We start from the raw sequence: 17493 nt of genomic DNA on the forward strand, positions 1-17493 counted from the left end.
GAAACTTAAGTTTCCTGAAATGATTTTATAAATTGTCTGGTATGTCTCAGTTTATCCATTGGTAAAACCTCACAGGGGGAGCATGCTTCTTGGTGAAATAAGTGTTCCAAGGACCTCACGGGAAGGTACTGTCAAATTCTTATTTCAATACTTAGACACTTTCCTGAAGACTGCTACAGAATTGCCAGAAAATATACATGGAACAAAGAACTGGAGAGTTATCCACTACAATATAAGGAAGAAAAAGAATCTCAGAGAAATATCCTTGGCACTGGAGAAGAAAGTCTGACCAGAGATGTGCAGCAAATACGCAGATAACTACATGACTGCTGGAAATTCTAGGGTAACAATAAGAAACTGAATACTTAATCTGAAGCCAAACCATAGGATGTGCCAAGCCAATTACCAGAATAAAAAGATGAACCCATGGAAATAAATGATAAGGTTAACAAAACCCACAGAGAAACACACCAGAATTTGAGAAAAATCTGTAACTGAGACAAAATAGAAGGTCCAAACCAAGTAAGTTATATCTACAGAATGCCCTTTCATTTATAACAGTCTCCAGACTGTTTTATGAAATCAGCAGAGGAGACATTCATGTACACACGTACACCCAACCTTCCTCCACGATGAGATGTGTCCACTGTTGTGTAGCAACGTCTGCTGCTGTTACACAACTGCCGTGATTCATGCTTTTGGGCAGGAAGCAAAGAAGAATTCTACATCCAGCTCAAACCACACAAGGAATTTTATCCAAGCCACAAGAAACTAGCTAGTTATTTTAAGGGGTAGAATACTCAAATGTGTCATATATAAACTGAAAGAGAGAAACTCAGAAGAGGTAACTATAGGAGAACCAGCACCAACTCCATTCAGCCTAGATCTCAATGACTGAGACGAGGCACAAGTTAACAGGAAACCCAGTGTGCACTTGGGGCTTGTTTTTTTGTTAAGAGCTCAGATACCTGAGCATCAATTTTTGGAAATGGGAACTCAGAAAAGAGAAAAAAAACAAGCAGGTCAGTGGGGTGCTTTTGAGCTGCATTCAGACTCATGGCAGGGTGCACAGCAATCGGCCCAGTACAACAGTTTGCTACAAACTTTTGAGATTAAAAAAAAAAAAAAAGTAAAAAGAAAGGACTATGCATCTGCTAAACACTTTTTTTTTTTTCTTTTTTTTCTTCCATCTGCAAAGCAATCTCCGCTCTTTATGTAGCTTTCAGAGCTGGAAGAAAAGAGCCTCTGACTGACACAGCCTAGACAAAAACAGTATTTCCTTTTCCAATATTTAAAAACAACAACAACAAAAAACAAACAAAATACCACTTTTCATAACAAAAGCAATTTTTGTACACAGTCTCAAGCAGAAATCACTCTTGCCCCTGAATATGTACTGTACCTTTTAATGAAGCCTTTCTAATAGCAAAAGCATTTGCTTTCTCTCTTGGCTTTTTTCTCCCCATAGCAAAGACGTATGTAGAACTGGAAAAGATCTACAGTTTTCTAAACTTGTCTTTGGAAATTTTCTTTGCCAAGTTACACTTTGTCAGGAGCTCATTATTTTCTGGGTAGACACTAGAGACTTCACTTTGAATTATTTTGAGGGCTGTGCTGATGCTGTTTCAAACTCTGAGATTTGTATGCTTTTTTGCATGAATCACAGCAACTTACATTCATTCCACATACAAAGCTCTATTTAATTTCCAGACCCTTCTCCATAGTGTTTCTCCCAAAACCATCCCTAGGTTTTCCACAGCCCATTTCACAGAGTGGTTTTGTGATAAGATGGGAAGGAGAGGAATTCAGGACTTCTGATTTTTTCCTCCACTCCTTTCACTCACTGGCTCTGTGATACTGGTCCTCTCTCCATTCCACATTTGCATCAAGACCAAGACTGGCTCTGAAATGAATTCATACAATTCTGTCTTCATTTACACTTTAGAGGAGCTGCCCTGGATTGACAGTGAGACTGCGTGTGGCCCAGCAAGCTGGACCGTGCGGGATTGATGCTATCTTCACCAGCAGAAAAAACAGAGCTGGACTTTGCAAGGCTAGAAAATTTTAGACCTCCTGACCTCCATAATGAAAACTAGAGAGATAAAGTAAAAAACAATGTTCTCTATAGAGTACATAGGTCTCAGAATGGTAACCCAATGTTAGGCTGAGCAACAGTTTCCGAGAGCAAAGCAGAAACCAATTCTGGGGATAGAAATGTGGACAGTTTCATTTGTCCCTTGAATTCACAAGTGAGGTATCAAGTATCTTTTTTTTTTTCTACTGACAACAACAGTTAGGAAATGAATCACCAATACTACTGCCAAGTATAATACGAATATGTGAATAAATAGGTGAAGAGGTGCAGCTATAAAAAGCAGGTGCTAAATTCCTCATCTTACCAAAGATGATGGTGAAAACTACACTGTAGAAAATAGGATCTTTGCATTCATAAGAACCATGAGCCATTGACACATTAAACAAATACATGCATAGTATGCAGGTGAATAGCTTAAGCACACTGAGACGACATTGCTTTTTTTCAGCGTCTCTGATGAAGCTGTTTTTTAAATTGCTCGTGCTTCTGAAGGAAGAGGTAAGCCAAAAATCCACTCCATACACCCAACATCACATTTTTTCCATATTTTAAGTGAGCTGAGCTGAAGGAATGTCACGTATATAGGCAAGTGAAGTGGAATTCTGTTTTAATGGCTTTGCTGTAAGTAAGTGCACAAATAATTTACATGTGCATTGGTCTGGAATAACAAGAAGTGTTTAAGAAGTATGAGTTGCTAGAGATGATGCTGGTCAGCAGGCAGCAGGATACGTTCAGAATTCATTGTGGTTATTCACATGCAGTTTGTAATTTTATTTCAATTTAACCATGTGATTCTTCTAGCACTGCAAATGACACCTCTGAACTGTCTCAGAAGTCAGCCACAAAAGCCTGCATTATTTTTAGCAATCAGAATTATTATTACTTGCCTCCTGTCATTAAGCAGACTTCGGTCTTCTTAACAGAAGCTGGGGAAGCATATAGGTAACCCACCCACAGAAAACTCTTTGTTTTTCAAGCAATTATTAGTTTGTCTGGGCGGCTTTTCCTCCCCACCAGAGCTCCTCTGTCCTTGGTACTAGCATCTGAAATGTGCAGAAATGTGCACTTTTTTTCTAACTCACAAAACCACGGAAGGAGTTCCTTGAAATCTGACTTCCAGTAACAGCCCCCAGGCTAGCTGGCTGCTTGGCCTAGTTCTGTCAGCTGCCATAGCATCAAGAATCTCCATGTTTGGCAAACCAGGGTATGGTAGCAAATTTTAGTAGAACAAAATATATAACAAAGAGTGATGATGAAGTGAAATCAACCATGGTGTGGCAAGACAAAATAAAATACAAATTTAGGTTCACAAAATATGAAGCAAATTGAGTGTAAGGCACTTGAAAACGGAGAAGGGGCCGTTTCCAAACAGTCCTGTCAGAGGATTTTTCTTAGTGCTCTGATTTAAAGCAGAAGCACTTACATAATGTAATGGAAAATACAGTCATATACACAGCTCTGAGCAAATGATTAGTTGCAACGGTGACTGAACTCGGACAAAACTCTGCCCTGCTGCTTCAAATGTCAACAAATTGGGCACTGTTACACTAATGGGAGACTTGAGAGACCTCTACCAACAACACTCTGACCTCCTTTTCTTAACCCGCAGTGACTTGAAACCTGTCTGCGTTAAAGTCTAAGCTGACAGCAATTTGAGCCATGGAATAAAAGAAGGGATGTGGAGCTCAATTATCCAGCAACAGATCTCCAGTGAAATCAATGCAATTGTGTCACATGAGAATTTGGCTGGCAGCCTCCAAAGTCTGCAAAACAGAAAACCATCCCCTCAGAAATGCATGCTGAAATGAAGCAGACAAGGAATAATGCAATGAAGTGCTGCTTTATGCATGAAAAATGCTCAGTGGGTTCTAATTTCCTCTCCATGAGACTGGTCCTTCCCCATGTAACTCCAGGAGCAGTACTCCTGACCTAAATGAGCACAGACCAAATCAGATGAAGCCAAGGCATCCTCTGCAAAGAGAAATTTCTCTGCTGTATGATTAAGACAATGACAAGCAGGTATACTGTAAGTATATTCAGCACCCCATATAACTGCTCATCTCAGCAGAAAAAGCTGTGTCTCCAGGTGAAACAGATGAAGTTAGATACAGCAGACTTTACTTTTATTTGCATTAAGGCCCCCTTTTTATCAGTCAGGTAGGGCATATTTATAGGATATAGGATTATGGCATATGTAAGGCGTATTTATATTTATCAGAATTGCACATTTTTACATCAAGTGTGATGCAAGTATAAATCTGGAGAGAGATACAAACACAGTTTAAAGTCTCCTGCATATGTTCTGAGCAACATAACTTGTACAAACTAGAATCAAGCCACAACCTAGAAAGCACTGTGTTAATTCTGGATCATTTCCCTTTTCTTACAGATGAGCCTTCACCCACATGAATAGTGCCGGCTAAACCATAAGTAACGTGGAAATGTTTTCACAGCCAAATCTGGAGGGATTCTAACAAATCAAAGCAAATAAACTCATTCAAAATGACCTTCCTCAGCACTGACATGGCACTACCATGTCATTGGTAAGCACGGGGCTTCTACAGAACACAGATGGGACGGTGACACTGAGCTGCTGCAGACACAAGAGGCTAGGCTCCGTGTCCCCTGATGGGGAAAGCATGGGCAGGCACACAGGCTTGGCTGGTAGAAGACTGGTGGTAGATTTCCCTCTTTCTGCCAGTGACCCTCTCAAATCCCAGCGTACTGTTACATATAATTAACAGTATATGAAATAATAGCCTGAGAACGACAAGAAAAGTGTAAATAGCATCTAATGCATTTGAGCAGGGCTCTACCTCTCCAGGTCCTTCATTCTTTCCATCAAATCTGGAACCACAGCACTTGTGGTGCTGGATCACTGTGATTGACTTGCTAACCTGTAAAGTGTATAAGTCTACATCCTAATTAACACTTGGCAGTGGAAATAAAAATTCTCTGGCTTGCAGATGGTATATCCTCCTATAAATACTTCACTTGGGCACCTATCTGGAAAAATAGATAGGACATTCATAAGGAGTGCTCACTATGGGAAATGCTAGCATTTTTTCCTGGAAACTATTTACATTGCCAAGATACTTCAATAAGAAAAATGATCTGAGACCTTTCCCTTAATATGCATCCTGTTCTCATTTGACTTGTAGTCTACAGTGTGCAGCATTCATTCTCAGTCAGACTTGAATTACTGCAGTACAAGCAATGCAGAAGGGAAGTACAAGCCACAAGTAAAGGAAAAATATGCGTTACACTGTGTTGCACGAAGAGGAATGGATTGCCTATACATCACAAGCTACCTTTATATCTTTCTTGGCATAGACCTTTGTCACACAGCACAGAGAAACTATTTAGGAGGATTCAGCATATCCAGAAGAAGCTGGTTTTCCAAAAGAACCAGTAGAAACAAAGAACCAGTGCAAAGTGGACACTGAGCTCCTTTTGAAAGCCTGACAAACTGACTTCTGACAAAATGGGATCATGCCAGGCCAAGAAGGAAGACAGCCACTAAGGTCTTGTACTGTGCTGTACAACACATACTGCAAGTAAAGCTGCTAGCCTGTCCAAATAAAGGCTTTTCACCAGACCAAAGAGACTGAACCCCACAGTCAAAAGCACTCAGCTCGCAGTTGGCTGTCCCACCTGCTATCCACGCACCCTGCCTTTAAGGCAAGTCCAAAACTGATTGACAAAATCTGTCTCTTCACAGATCTTACAATTTCTTGGGAACAAGAAGCAAACTTCTTTCCTGGAATTAAATCTTTTTTTTTTTTTAAATCCCTTTTCAGCAGGCAATCCTTAATGGTGGAAATAACAACTTAGCCAGTTCTGATGAACACAGAGGGAAACGATCTCACAGTTTAATTTCTGTTTATAGTCAGAAGACGTTTACATCCCCTTTTAGCTTTGTGCTGCTAGAATGTCGTAAAAGAACATTAGTTTAAAGAAGAATCAAGACAGTTTGGGTTGATATTTTGGTTAATATCCTAATGCCATAAAAAGTTATTATTTGGAACTTTAGGTTCACAAGGTTATGATGTTCCGGTGCATCTTGGGAAAAAGCACAAATGCTCAAGTATTTTGTTAAAATAAACCCATTACAGTGGAATTTCCCTGGGCACAGAATTTCAGACTCCTTTGAATATCTTGGCCAATATCTATACACATATAGTCAATGCTACAGCCTGGCATTGGGAAGAGGCAGACTACTACAATAGACCCTTGTCATGCCTATGATTCAAGCAACTGGTTTTGAAATTTGTTTAAAAAAGATTTCTGTTCCACCACCCTGTACTTTCTACTCAATTACTAAAAGGAATATGTTTTCTAAGCATGAAACAATATCATTTTTGTCAAGGGTTTGGAAATTGAGCACTTATATGAATTGAAGAAAGCTTCTTTTCTCTTCCCTGTGCAGTTCTGGTTACAGGGAAAGAGCTTTCTGTGTGAGTAATTTTTCTAAGTAGGAAGCAGAGCTCCCCCATTGCTAGGGAAGAATGGACCTCCAGTAGGCTAATATGTGATGGATGACTGAATGCAAACTTGGCAACGTTGTTCTCCGCTCCCCAAAGAATACAAAATGCCACAGGCTATTCGTACACAGGGACTCGCTGGTTGGAAGTTCTGAAAACTTGGCAATGTCCCACCTTAGTTTAATTGAAACTACAGTGGCAAGACAATTAAGGATGTGAATTTGGAGAAATTGCTTCCAACAGGATGAATTTATCTTTGGAGACTGACTCATGCATAAGTGAAACAAAAACGTACATGGAAGGTTATTCTTGTTGACTCCATAGCCTGAGCAGCAAAATCTCACATTAGCTTTTGATGAGTGCTTCATGGGATATGTCAGCCCTTGTATATTAACTGGTATTCTTTAAAGACACTCTAACTACATACACATAGACTAACTGAAGCTTTAGAGGTTATTTTGTTGTTATGTCAGCATCAGGATATGCAGTATGTAGGAGAGAGAGAAACGATGCATACAGAAATCCAGCAAAATATTATATTAAGGCCATGCATATAATTGCACATATATCATTCCAACACACTGTAATGAGCTTTCTCCTATTAGTGAATGTTAAAAAGAGATACTAAGTAATTGAAACTTTGTACTTTCAGCAGAAGGATCCCTACTATATTCCTTCTTTTAACGCCCAACTACTTTCTGCGGGACCGAGAGACATCTCTTGTCAGTCAGAATCCCTTTCTGCCTCCCCCTCCTCAGCCTGCCCACTCCGCACAGTGCAGTTACATCATACGTTGAAAGATTTCACTAGCTGGAAGAAAGCCCAGTTTTTAACTTTTCCCACATGTGGAAGGCATTTAACTTCAGTTCAGATTGGACAGAGGATCGAACGCACGAATGGACAGTGAGCGCTGAACTAGGGGGAGTTTCACACTTGTATAAAACCCAGAGCTCAGTGGAAACTGAGACAGCTCAACATTGTCTGTCAGGGCTGTTCATTTGATCTTCTTCCCAGTACTCCAATTCCTTCTTCTTTTTTCTTCACAACACAAACAATTTTTTTACTGCTAATGATAGCAATTGTAAGTTCTTTATGTCAAACAGCATCACTTACCATGTCTGTTCACTCTTTGTAATACGAGATGCTAAAATGCTGTAGCAATAGTAATAACATCATCAGCATCTAATAAACTCCTACAAAAAAACAACAACCCGCAGACAGCAAATCTACTTTGATACCAAGCAGTTTAGTCAATTAAATCACATCTTATAAACTCAAAAAATAAGGGATGTGTACAGATCACTTCTATCTCCCAAGTTCAAGTTTTGATATTTTCTGTCCAGAACTAAATGTTACATGTCTTACAATTCCTTGCACCAGCTTTGCAAACTTCTGAGTTTGGACAATGATAAAATATTTGCCCATTAATTTAATAAGCTGTGACAGCTATTTTCCTCAGTTTCCTGATTTGCTAACACTGATTATTCTGAAATATTACATCAGCCACTTCCTTAAAACTATGAGGGGTAGCTACTACACATAACAGTATTTTCACGTATCTATAGTTTATAGCCACTGGTTTTGATGACAATGATCAGTCCTTGAGAAGGGTGCACTAAAGTCACACCAGAAATCGAGTCAGAGAAAGTACATGTTGGTAAATCAGAGCACAATTTGAAAGCCCAGTATCTCAACCTGCCACGGTTCAAAACAAATACCTTTTTATTATTGAGAAGCTGGGATTTCTAATTTTCTAGTGGTACAAATCATACATTTCTAAGCCTGGAACTTTATGAGACACCAGACTCTATGAATGTCCCTTGCCCTTCAGCTCAGCAGTGCTGTGATGTATATTTCCAAGGTTGAACATGTCAAGTCACAGACTTCAAATTAGAGTAATTTTTGCTACTCTGAATTTCTCATGTTTCACTGTGTGCCATACATGCAGGACAGGTAAATGTGTAGCTGATAAAAAAGCAGAAACCACTCTGCATTTAAACTTACTTCCAAGTATAATGTCCAACTTAGACAGATACCAGGGTTCAGTAATGGAAACAGCCACTGAATGAAAACTCTTTCTCCCTTACAGATTTGCCAGTGTGGGACATCCGTTTACACCAGACAACTATTTTATACAATCCAGTATAATTCCTTACTGCTTAGCACCACCCAAACCTCTTGACCACACCCTACAAAGCTATAGAAACAGATTAACTGTCATAGGAAAAAGGCAGACAGCAGCACAAACAGGTCTATGATTTCAAATGGTTTTGCCAGAGCGATGAAAGGGTTAAAGCTCTGGCTCCAAAGCAACATCACTGTTTCAAACACACACTTGCTCCTCAGTTCTGCTTTGCTCTTGGGAAGGAAAGGATGAAAAAGTCCCGAGAAGCACAGGCCTTCCCACCTAATCTCATCATCTTATCAAAAGTGAAACAATACTCAAGAAAAAACTTTGACAGTCTCTTTACAGCAAGTCAGAACATCTTCACATTCAAATAGTCTTCAGCTTTTTTTAGACACTTTATAAAAAGCAGTAATGTTAAAAATAAGCTACTCCTAGCTGAAGTTTGAACACCTATAGAAATACTCTTCTAACAACAGGATAGTTGTTTAAGTGAATACAGGGGAGACATGGTCCACACTTAAAGAAGAGGTGGGATCAAAGAAGGAATAGATTTGCATTAACAAAGACCTGCAGCTAACAAATTACCTGTAGCTTTGCAGAGCACTTTTTAGTCTGAGTATAGGGATATTTCAGTTAAGCTCTAGCATCATTAAGCACTTATAATTCAACGGGAGGATTGGATTTGGCTTGTTCTCTTATCATATGTCTATTTCCACAATGTACCTGGATGAGACTTCTGCTACAGAATACCAGATTCCCTCCAAATGAGACATGACACACTAATCTGCAGACTGTATGCTTTTCAGCAGATCCTTTGGCTCTCCTGTGGCTTTGAAAACACTGATAATGTAACGGTAGTTAAAGGATTAAGGACTGGAACTTGCAAAGAATTTTCTGTGGGCTGGAAGGAACCAGAAGATAAAATTAATGACCAAAGGACTGTGGCAAACAAATAGCAATTTGCTGAGGATAGCGATGGTGATAGGGTCAGTGACAGTGGGGGCAAGCAGTGCACTGTATGGCATCCCTCTTTCCTCTGCCTCTTCTCAGCTGCTAATCCCCCTGCTCAATTCAGATGCACATCCTTCCCTGAGCAAGGTGCAGAGGTAGCAGCTGCAAAGGGACTCGCCTGAACTCCCTGATAACTCTTCAAGTGCTTTCAAAATTCACTGCCAGGGAAGGTCATCTGCAGATAGAACTTGTCTCATACTTTGGCTAAACGCTTTCATTTGCTCCCGAGTTTCTATTAGCAGTAATAAAAGAAAAAAAAAAAAAAGACCCCATAACCCTTTTCTGCAAGTCCTCCTAGAATTCAAAGCATGGTTGCTACCCCTCGCTGTCCAGCTCATTCACTGACTACAGCAACCGTAAGGTTTCACAGATCTAAAAAGGCAAACGCAGAACCTCACCGTAATAAAAAGGAGAAAAAAAAAAGTATAACATTAATGATAAAGTGTGTAAAATGAATTTTTACTAATTTTTTTAACAGTGAAAAAACACACAACAGCTTGACATGAAGGTTTTTGCCCAGTCTATGCACCTCATTGATTTCTATTCTTTTTCATCAGGAAAATCGGATAAATACCTTCCTATGCTTTTTAATTCCATGTCTCCACTATGCAAGGGGACATGCCCCAGTCCTGTCAATCTGATCGTATCTCCTCCAGCATGACACAACGCAGACTTTTCCGAAGTTTAGAGCAATTACCAAACACTCAACCTCCCAGTAGCCAGAGAGCGAATTAGGTAGGGAAAACTCTGCAAAGGTGATGTAACACAGACTTTTGAGTAAGAAGGCTTAAGTCTTAAATGAAGCTAGGTGCAATGGCTTTCTCCCAGTCAGTTCCCTGTTTTAAGTCAATTTGAGGCTAACTGGGGAGTGCAGAGGCAGTGACGCAGAAACCTCAGTGCAGCCGGCAGTAAGCAGTTAAAGCAAGTGCCGGGTTTTTCCATGATGCTGGAGGATTTCACTCTCCCGCTGCCCAGAACCCACCCATTTACTTGGCAATAAGATACCAGTTGAATCTTCCTTTGTCTTTTGCTCCCCACAGCAGGCTTGGATATTACTGGACTTCTCAAAGAAACTGGAGCCAGAGGGGGCAAGGAGGAAGGTGACAAAGGTTCAGAGCAAAGCAGTGTGCAGATGGCAAATGGAAAAGGAAAAGGGCCAGATTCTTTCCCAAGTCACACACAATAGCAAAGGAAGAGGAGTTACCTGGGAGGTTTAAGAATTGCAAGTGGATTGCACCTGGTACACAATGTGAGGATGGGGACACATTTATATTACCTGGCTAGCCAAGAGGGAATCCCAAATCTGACTTTCTACCCAGCCTGTCAGTCAGGTTTCTGGCCATATTCCTTTAGATGTCCAGCTTTAACTAATCCATCCTTCATTCATTCACTGGATCAGATTAACATCATTGAGAAGTTTCTTACATTATCATTGCATTGGATCATACAGACAAACCAAGGCAGGCATGCTCCCGTTCAGAAATTTTCCCTCCTAAGCTCCCTGACTACTCAGGCTGAATAAAGTCCTATCCATGAGGGTCACAACAGAAGGCTGTGTTATTGCAAACTTGGGTGGGAGAAGAGCTCCTGGGTTTTTTAATTCAGGAAGGAAGCAGACTTACCTTACAGACTCTGACAGAGATTAGATCCTGCTGCGAGCAGCCTCCATGAAATAAAGATGTTAAAGTCAGCTATCAGCTTCTGACTTTGTTGCCGTCCTGTCAAAACTCAGAGAAGTTGTGATGCCTAATTCTGTGTGAGTGTGTGTGTGTGTGTGTGTGTGAAAGAAACGTTTGACAGTAAGGCAAACTGGTCAGATCAGCCAGATTCTGCTGGGTTTATATAGCTGAGCTGCAAATCCTGATCCTTGGCTCATTCCACTGTAATAGGATGCCTGAAGGCATTTTTTTCAGTTTTGCTTTAAAGGAACAGCCTCTCTCTTTGGCTTAGCTTCTGAAGAAACACACACGCACTCACATACACACACTGTCATACACAGACACACACACAAAAAAAGAATTTGCATGCAATTTATGGCTAAAGAAGGAAACCCCTGAACCATTAAAAAAAAAAGTCAGCTCAGGGCAAATGACTCAGAAAGCAGAATATTTTCCTTACAGCATCAGCAAAGTACATTATCAGGAGTTTTAAACCCCTCATTCCCATTATTTCAACATTGCGAAAGAGTAGCAAACTTAAATAAAACCAGGGGAATCACAACCAGGCTTTCAGTTCCAGAAACTCCTAGAGAACATGCTAGGACTAACGAGCAGTTAGTGCAAATCAACCCCACTTCACTGGAATCAACTGAAGAAAATCAGATTTACACAAGCTGACAATCTGGCATACTCCAGCATTTTTAAGCTTGTGATGTTTGCATCTCAGTGTACTGCTTCTGCTCTCTCAACAGCTGAAGGGAGAAAAGGCAGAAATCAAGAGAAAAGTTTCACAAGCAGAGTCCTAGAAAGATCCTTTGTTTAAAAAAAAAAAAAAAAGAGAGAGAGAGAGAAAGGGAGATAGAGATAAAAGCCCAGGGAAGAACATGGGAGGGCTTCCCTTTCTTCTCAGATCTGATAAAAAGGCATTATGTGGTTGTGTGTGTGTAAAGATAACGCAACCACTTGTTCGAGGCTCATGGTTTTCTGGTCACTGCATTCTCTCCGCGTCCCATCCTGGAGCTATCAGGAGCACACATGGTGCTCACCTGGGACTGCTGCAGGGGCCTTGCTCTCTCTGATTACCCCTGAACCTCACTCGGATCCTCTGTGCTGATTTCTTAAAAGTAAAATTTGTTCTGGTCATCTCCCTTGATCCCAAAGGCAAGGGGGTTACTGTACACAGCCCCTAATAAATCTTCAATTTTTGTATGCAGTTCTCAGAATATTCTCAAAATGATCCTGGTGCCAGCCTACATTAGCTCCCCACCCAAGTTACACAGTTCTGAGAAATTCAGTTAAAGCTTGCACTCAAGGACAAAAACTGAATGAGATGTAACACAATTTTTCCAATAAAATCTGATGGAGACTGAGAAAAAGATGGTTCCCCATACAATAAGCCACTTGCTGTCTGTTACTTCATTAGTCCTTTCACATAGATGTGAAAAAAACACATTATTCCTCTGTCCACATCCACAAGTTGAAACAAGACAGGAAGCTTGCGAGTAAACTACGGGAAGCAATATGCAGGATTTGTTTTTGCAGTGTTTGCTAATAACAGCTTTTCTGCCAACAGCTATTGAATAAAAATTTAAACTATTTTTTTCTCCTATCATTCCCCACCCAGTTACCTGACTTCAAACAATATGCCTTATGAGTTTCAGGTAAGAGTTTGGGCCTGTTTTTGGTTTATCTTTTCCGGCTCACCCATCCTTAACCATACTCTGTGGCAAATACTGAGCGATACACTGATTCAGGAGCAAATGGTAGCATGAAAGAGGGAAATGTATTTTAATCAGAAAGATAGCTTTAGGTTGTGATCTTTAATGCATGGGACTAAAACGGAATGATGTGCCCTGTGGTATCCTCTTTCATTAGATAACTGTCGATAGCAATTGATTTTTTTTTAATGAATTGAGAAGGGAGAAAGTAATTGAACATTAATATTTGTACAAACAGCTGGGTTTGCTGCTGTGTTGTTACACACAAGCTCATGTTGGAGATGAAATTCAAACACGTAAGGACAATCACAACAGACAAATCTAGGAATAGCTAGATGACAGCATGAAATCTAGGATAGCATGGAAGTATGAGAGAGACCGCAACTCGTTACTGTGGAAAAACAGTGAATTTCACACTGTATACGCATCCTCACCTTGGGACAAAATTTTTGCAACACAGGTAATTAGACTTAGTTCAACTTTAATACCTGTATTGGTTTACTCCATCCCAGGAGTAATTTACTTCTTAGCAGCATATCTGACAGTGTGAAAGCAGCCCTGAAGGCAAAGAAGCCAGCACAGCAGGAATTAACATCCTGTTAGCACAGCCTGAGATTTGTCTTGCCATGCACATAGTACAGCCGAGTTCAATAGCATGCAGATGGGAACGCACTGAGCCACTGGAATAAAACTTATGAAATAAAAGGCCAGATTATCGTGCCTTGGGGCAGGGAAATAGATTCTTGGTTCAAGCAATTTTAGGAGCCAGGAGAAGTGTTCAGTGCCTGTGACTGGAAGGAAGTACATTTCTCACAGCAACCTGACGTTGGAGTAGGACAGAGCTCAAAAGCAGCACCCAAGAGCTTGGTGGAGATGACTAGGGCAGATTCAGAGCTGGCAGCCTGAGAAACAGAATCCAATGGGGTCACGGTGCAGCGAATCCCACTGAACACAGTTTATCTTACTTAATGCTAAGATAGAAAAAAGAAAACACGTTTTAAAGACAGACTATAATATTAAAGGATCTATCCTTAAGGACATATTACCTTTAAACAAATTTTTTTTTTTAGATAAAATCTTTCTAGGCTCCTTTCTATGCACTAATTCTTGTAGTACAAGTAATTTCCAGACACATTTTGATCCTTTTTCACTGAATAGCCTTCCCTTGTATTTTCTGTCCTTTGAGCCAATATTCACTAGATTTCACTGGTACAGAATAAAGTCCACAGTGCTTTTGTCTCAACATCAGCACTGCCATGATTCCTTTGTGACTGTGGCCAAATACAGGTCATTCTAGTTCACGCTGAGTGGCGTTCTGGCAACCTCGCTGTACCTTTGGCTCCTGGGCTACCATCTTACCTGCTGCTTTTCAGTTGATTTCCCATTAATTTGCAACAAACCATGGTCCCAGTGCATTCACTGCTTCTTACTTGACAACCATTTGCAAACAGACTTTGATTTCTACAAGTGCACTTACTGTTTAGAATCACTGTGCTAATATACAAGACAGATTAAAGGCATCTAAATATCTAAAATACTGCTTTAAATATCTGCTATTTGCAGCAATTCACGTTGCCCCCATACTAATATTTTCCCGTTTTTCATGTAATGACTCCCAAATAGATTATGGATTTCAAAAGCATTACAAACTTCTGGCTATTTGTCCAGTGCTTATATTTAGGTGAGAACACTATTTCATATAGTCATTCACAGACCATCCCTTCCCAATGTTATGAACACTGGCATGACCATGTTCAACCATGTTGAAGATGACATTGCTCTGAGGCTGGATTGATTCTGATAATTGCAACCCATGTTGAAAACCAGAAAAAGGCGGCCACTGTTTTATTATTAGAAAATGCAGCAGCTTATTCCTAACCCAGGGAACATCTGACAGAAGCAGATGAACACAAAATCTGAAGGTGCAAGTTTGCAACTAATGCTTAGATCAGCAATACTGAGAGTTTCAGTGGAATCAACCGGATGTTTAAATACAGTAACATTTGGCCCCATAATGTCCAATAAAATAGTAAATATCATGCCATTCACTAAATTACAAAAAAAAAAAAAACAACTTGAAAATTTTGGAGTTTTTGAGAGATGATCTCCAAAGAAGATAATGAAATTTCCTCTATTATTTGGATTTAATATTATTATTGACAGGATGTTTCCCAAGGGTTGCATTCATTCCCTAAGTGAAGAAATAGGATGCAGCTGTCTGAGAGCAGACCCACTGGGTTTGTGCACCGCTTGTATACAGGAAGCCAGTTGCAACTGATATCCTTTTACCCTTTCTTTAACCATTTTTTTAAAGAGCTGATTATGTCTTGACAGTATTTGTATGACCTGGAAAGAACACAAGCTGAATCGCAAATAAAAGGTAATTGAGAAAATGTTGGTGTTTAATAAAGTTATTTCAAACTCTCTTATCACATCAGTGAAAAGAAACTGTGCCTCTTAAAGGATACATGAGAGTGGAGCCATGACTAACACAAGGTCTGCTGTACCCTGAAAGATGATCTGATCATGTCTTTCATCCCTTTCCCTAATATATAAAATATATGTTCTTTGCAAGGTAGGCAGCAATACACTGATAATATATGCTACACAATTTGTTGTTAGTGGTATCCAAAACATTTATAAATAAAATCTAGATAGCACTACACAAAATTCACTCAAAAAAAATCAAAGCTTCACTGCAAGAAATAGCAAGTAAATTGAGAACAACCAGTGCATAAGTATTTTCCATCCCAACTGATGGTGTCAGCCTCAGTGACACCGAGTAGATTCTAATCTTCACAAATATCTTTGTCATTTATTATATTTACAGTAGACTTTATTAGGAGTTTATAAAACAAAATACGTTTTTCACTATGTATCAAGGTAGGAAAAGAGACAAGGAGGAATATGCCAAAATTGTGGAGGACTGAGGGAGAAAATGAAGATTATATGGGATGGCATAAAACTCTTATCAACATGTTAATATTACTTGTAAGTGGTTAAGCCACAGATGACAGAGGGAAAGTACCTGACCTGCTTGCCAGTAAAGGTTTTACACCATGCCATGCCAATTTGTATCTTCTAAGTGCTTGTGTTCATAAAAACACTTAAGCACATGCTTCTATCCATCACTAAAAACTTAAGTACACTTTATTATAATCATGTATTCGAGCTGATTGATGTCAAAATTACAGCTAACGAAGTTAAACACATCCTTAAGTGACTTGCAGGAACAGTTCCCCCCCACACTTAAGTAGCGACAACAGCAAAATAAAAGTCTGTAGTGCTTATCCATTCTATATGAAAGATGTTCAAATGTAATGACAGCTGCTATCAGTCCTAAAGTGATGAGATTCCTAACGCTAATAACACCTGAAGAATTGACACATACACAGCACAAACAGATGTGAGCACACTTAAGTACCCTTTTGTTAGAAAATGTGATACGATTTCACCCAACGATCATCACAAGGACTTGGCGTGGGAGGAAGGTACCTCACATTACCCCCAGGAATGGTCTCAGGGGCTGTGAGCACTTAGGTAGAGATGAGGATACCGAATGAGTGTGGTAGCTGAAAAATGTAGCTTTCCGCAGAGAGTGGAAGCAATGTTCCTTTGGTCTGTATCTTGGTATATCTAGTAGGGTTTGTTTAACAAGAATCTGTCTTAATTTCGAGTAGGACCTTAATGGGGCTTACCAGAACTGCCCTCGTTATGCCACAATAACACCCGACCACACTACCTCCACACCCCTGCAAAAAAAGCCGTGGACGTTCTGGAGCCCGTGATGCCCTCCTGGACTAAGTGGTGGCCCTGAAGGGCTCTGCAGTAAGTGGTGCCTGAAAGAAACACTTCCCCGAGTGAGATGTGATTCACAGGGAACATATTCAGTCACTACGAAACACACGAACTAGAAACACTCACCTAGTACGAGCAAGAGGCAACTCCTTTGCAGGAATGTATACCTGTCCCACAGACATATCTCAGTTTGCTGCTAGTAAATGTAAAAATCTACTACTTTTTTTTTTTTTGAAAAAGGAAAATAAAGGTTTAACAAAAAGTGACTTTAGTAGCTAAATGCATCCATGGTTTCATGAGTTCAAGACAAATATCTAATCCCAACTGCACGTTTCATCAAAAAATGTCAAAGCATTTGCACATTAAAAAACGAGATGGGAATTTAAAGGTCATATAAATTTTCCCTAGGGCACAATGAGCTATACATAATCCAATACAGTTTAGTAAAACAAGTTTGGCAATGAGCATAGCACTTTTTGAGGGAGAAGCTATACCAAAATTGAACGTCACCAACATGAGAACAAGATCAAAGACTAGGAATGGGACTTTCTAATACCCAGCCAGAAGCCTGTGTGGCAAATTTAATGTTTTCAGCTATTCA

The 17493-nt window shown here is 39.9% G+C and overlaps 1 protein-coding gene across 7 annotated transcripts in view; it reads right to left on the reverse strand.

The window, feature by feature from the left end:
• TNC (tenascin C) overlaps positions 1-11720 on the reverse strand; it is a 73790-nt gene extending 62070 nt beyond the window's left edge. For all 7 annotated transcript variants that reach the window (XM_040531792.1, XM_040531791.1, XM_040531789.1 and 4 more), the window contains exon 1: positions 11341-11720. The gene's annotated coding sequence lies outside the window, so the exon portion shown is untranslated. The remainder of the gene's footprint in view (positions 1-11340) is intronic.
• Between the last annotated feature and the right edge of the window lie 5773 nt (positions 11721-17493).

The sequence above is a fragment of the Cygnus olor genome, chromosome 19 (genome assembly GCF_009769625.2).
Source record: "Cygnus olor isolate bCygOlo1 chromosome 19, bCygOlo1.pri.v2, whole genome shotgun sequence".
Taxonomy (NCBI): domain Eukaryota; kingdom Metazoa; phylum Chordata; class Aves; order Anseriformes; family Anatidae; genus Cygnus; species Cygnus olor.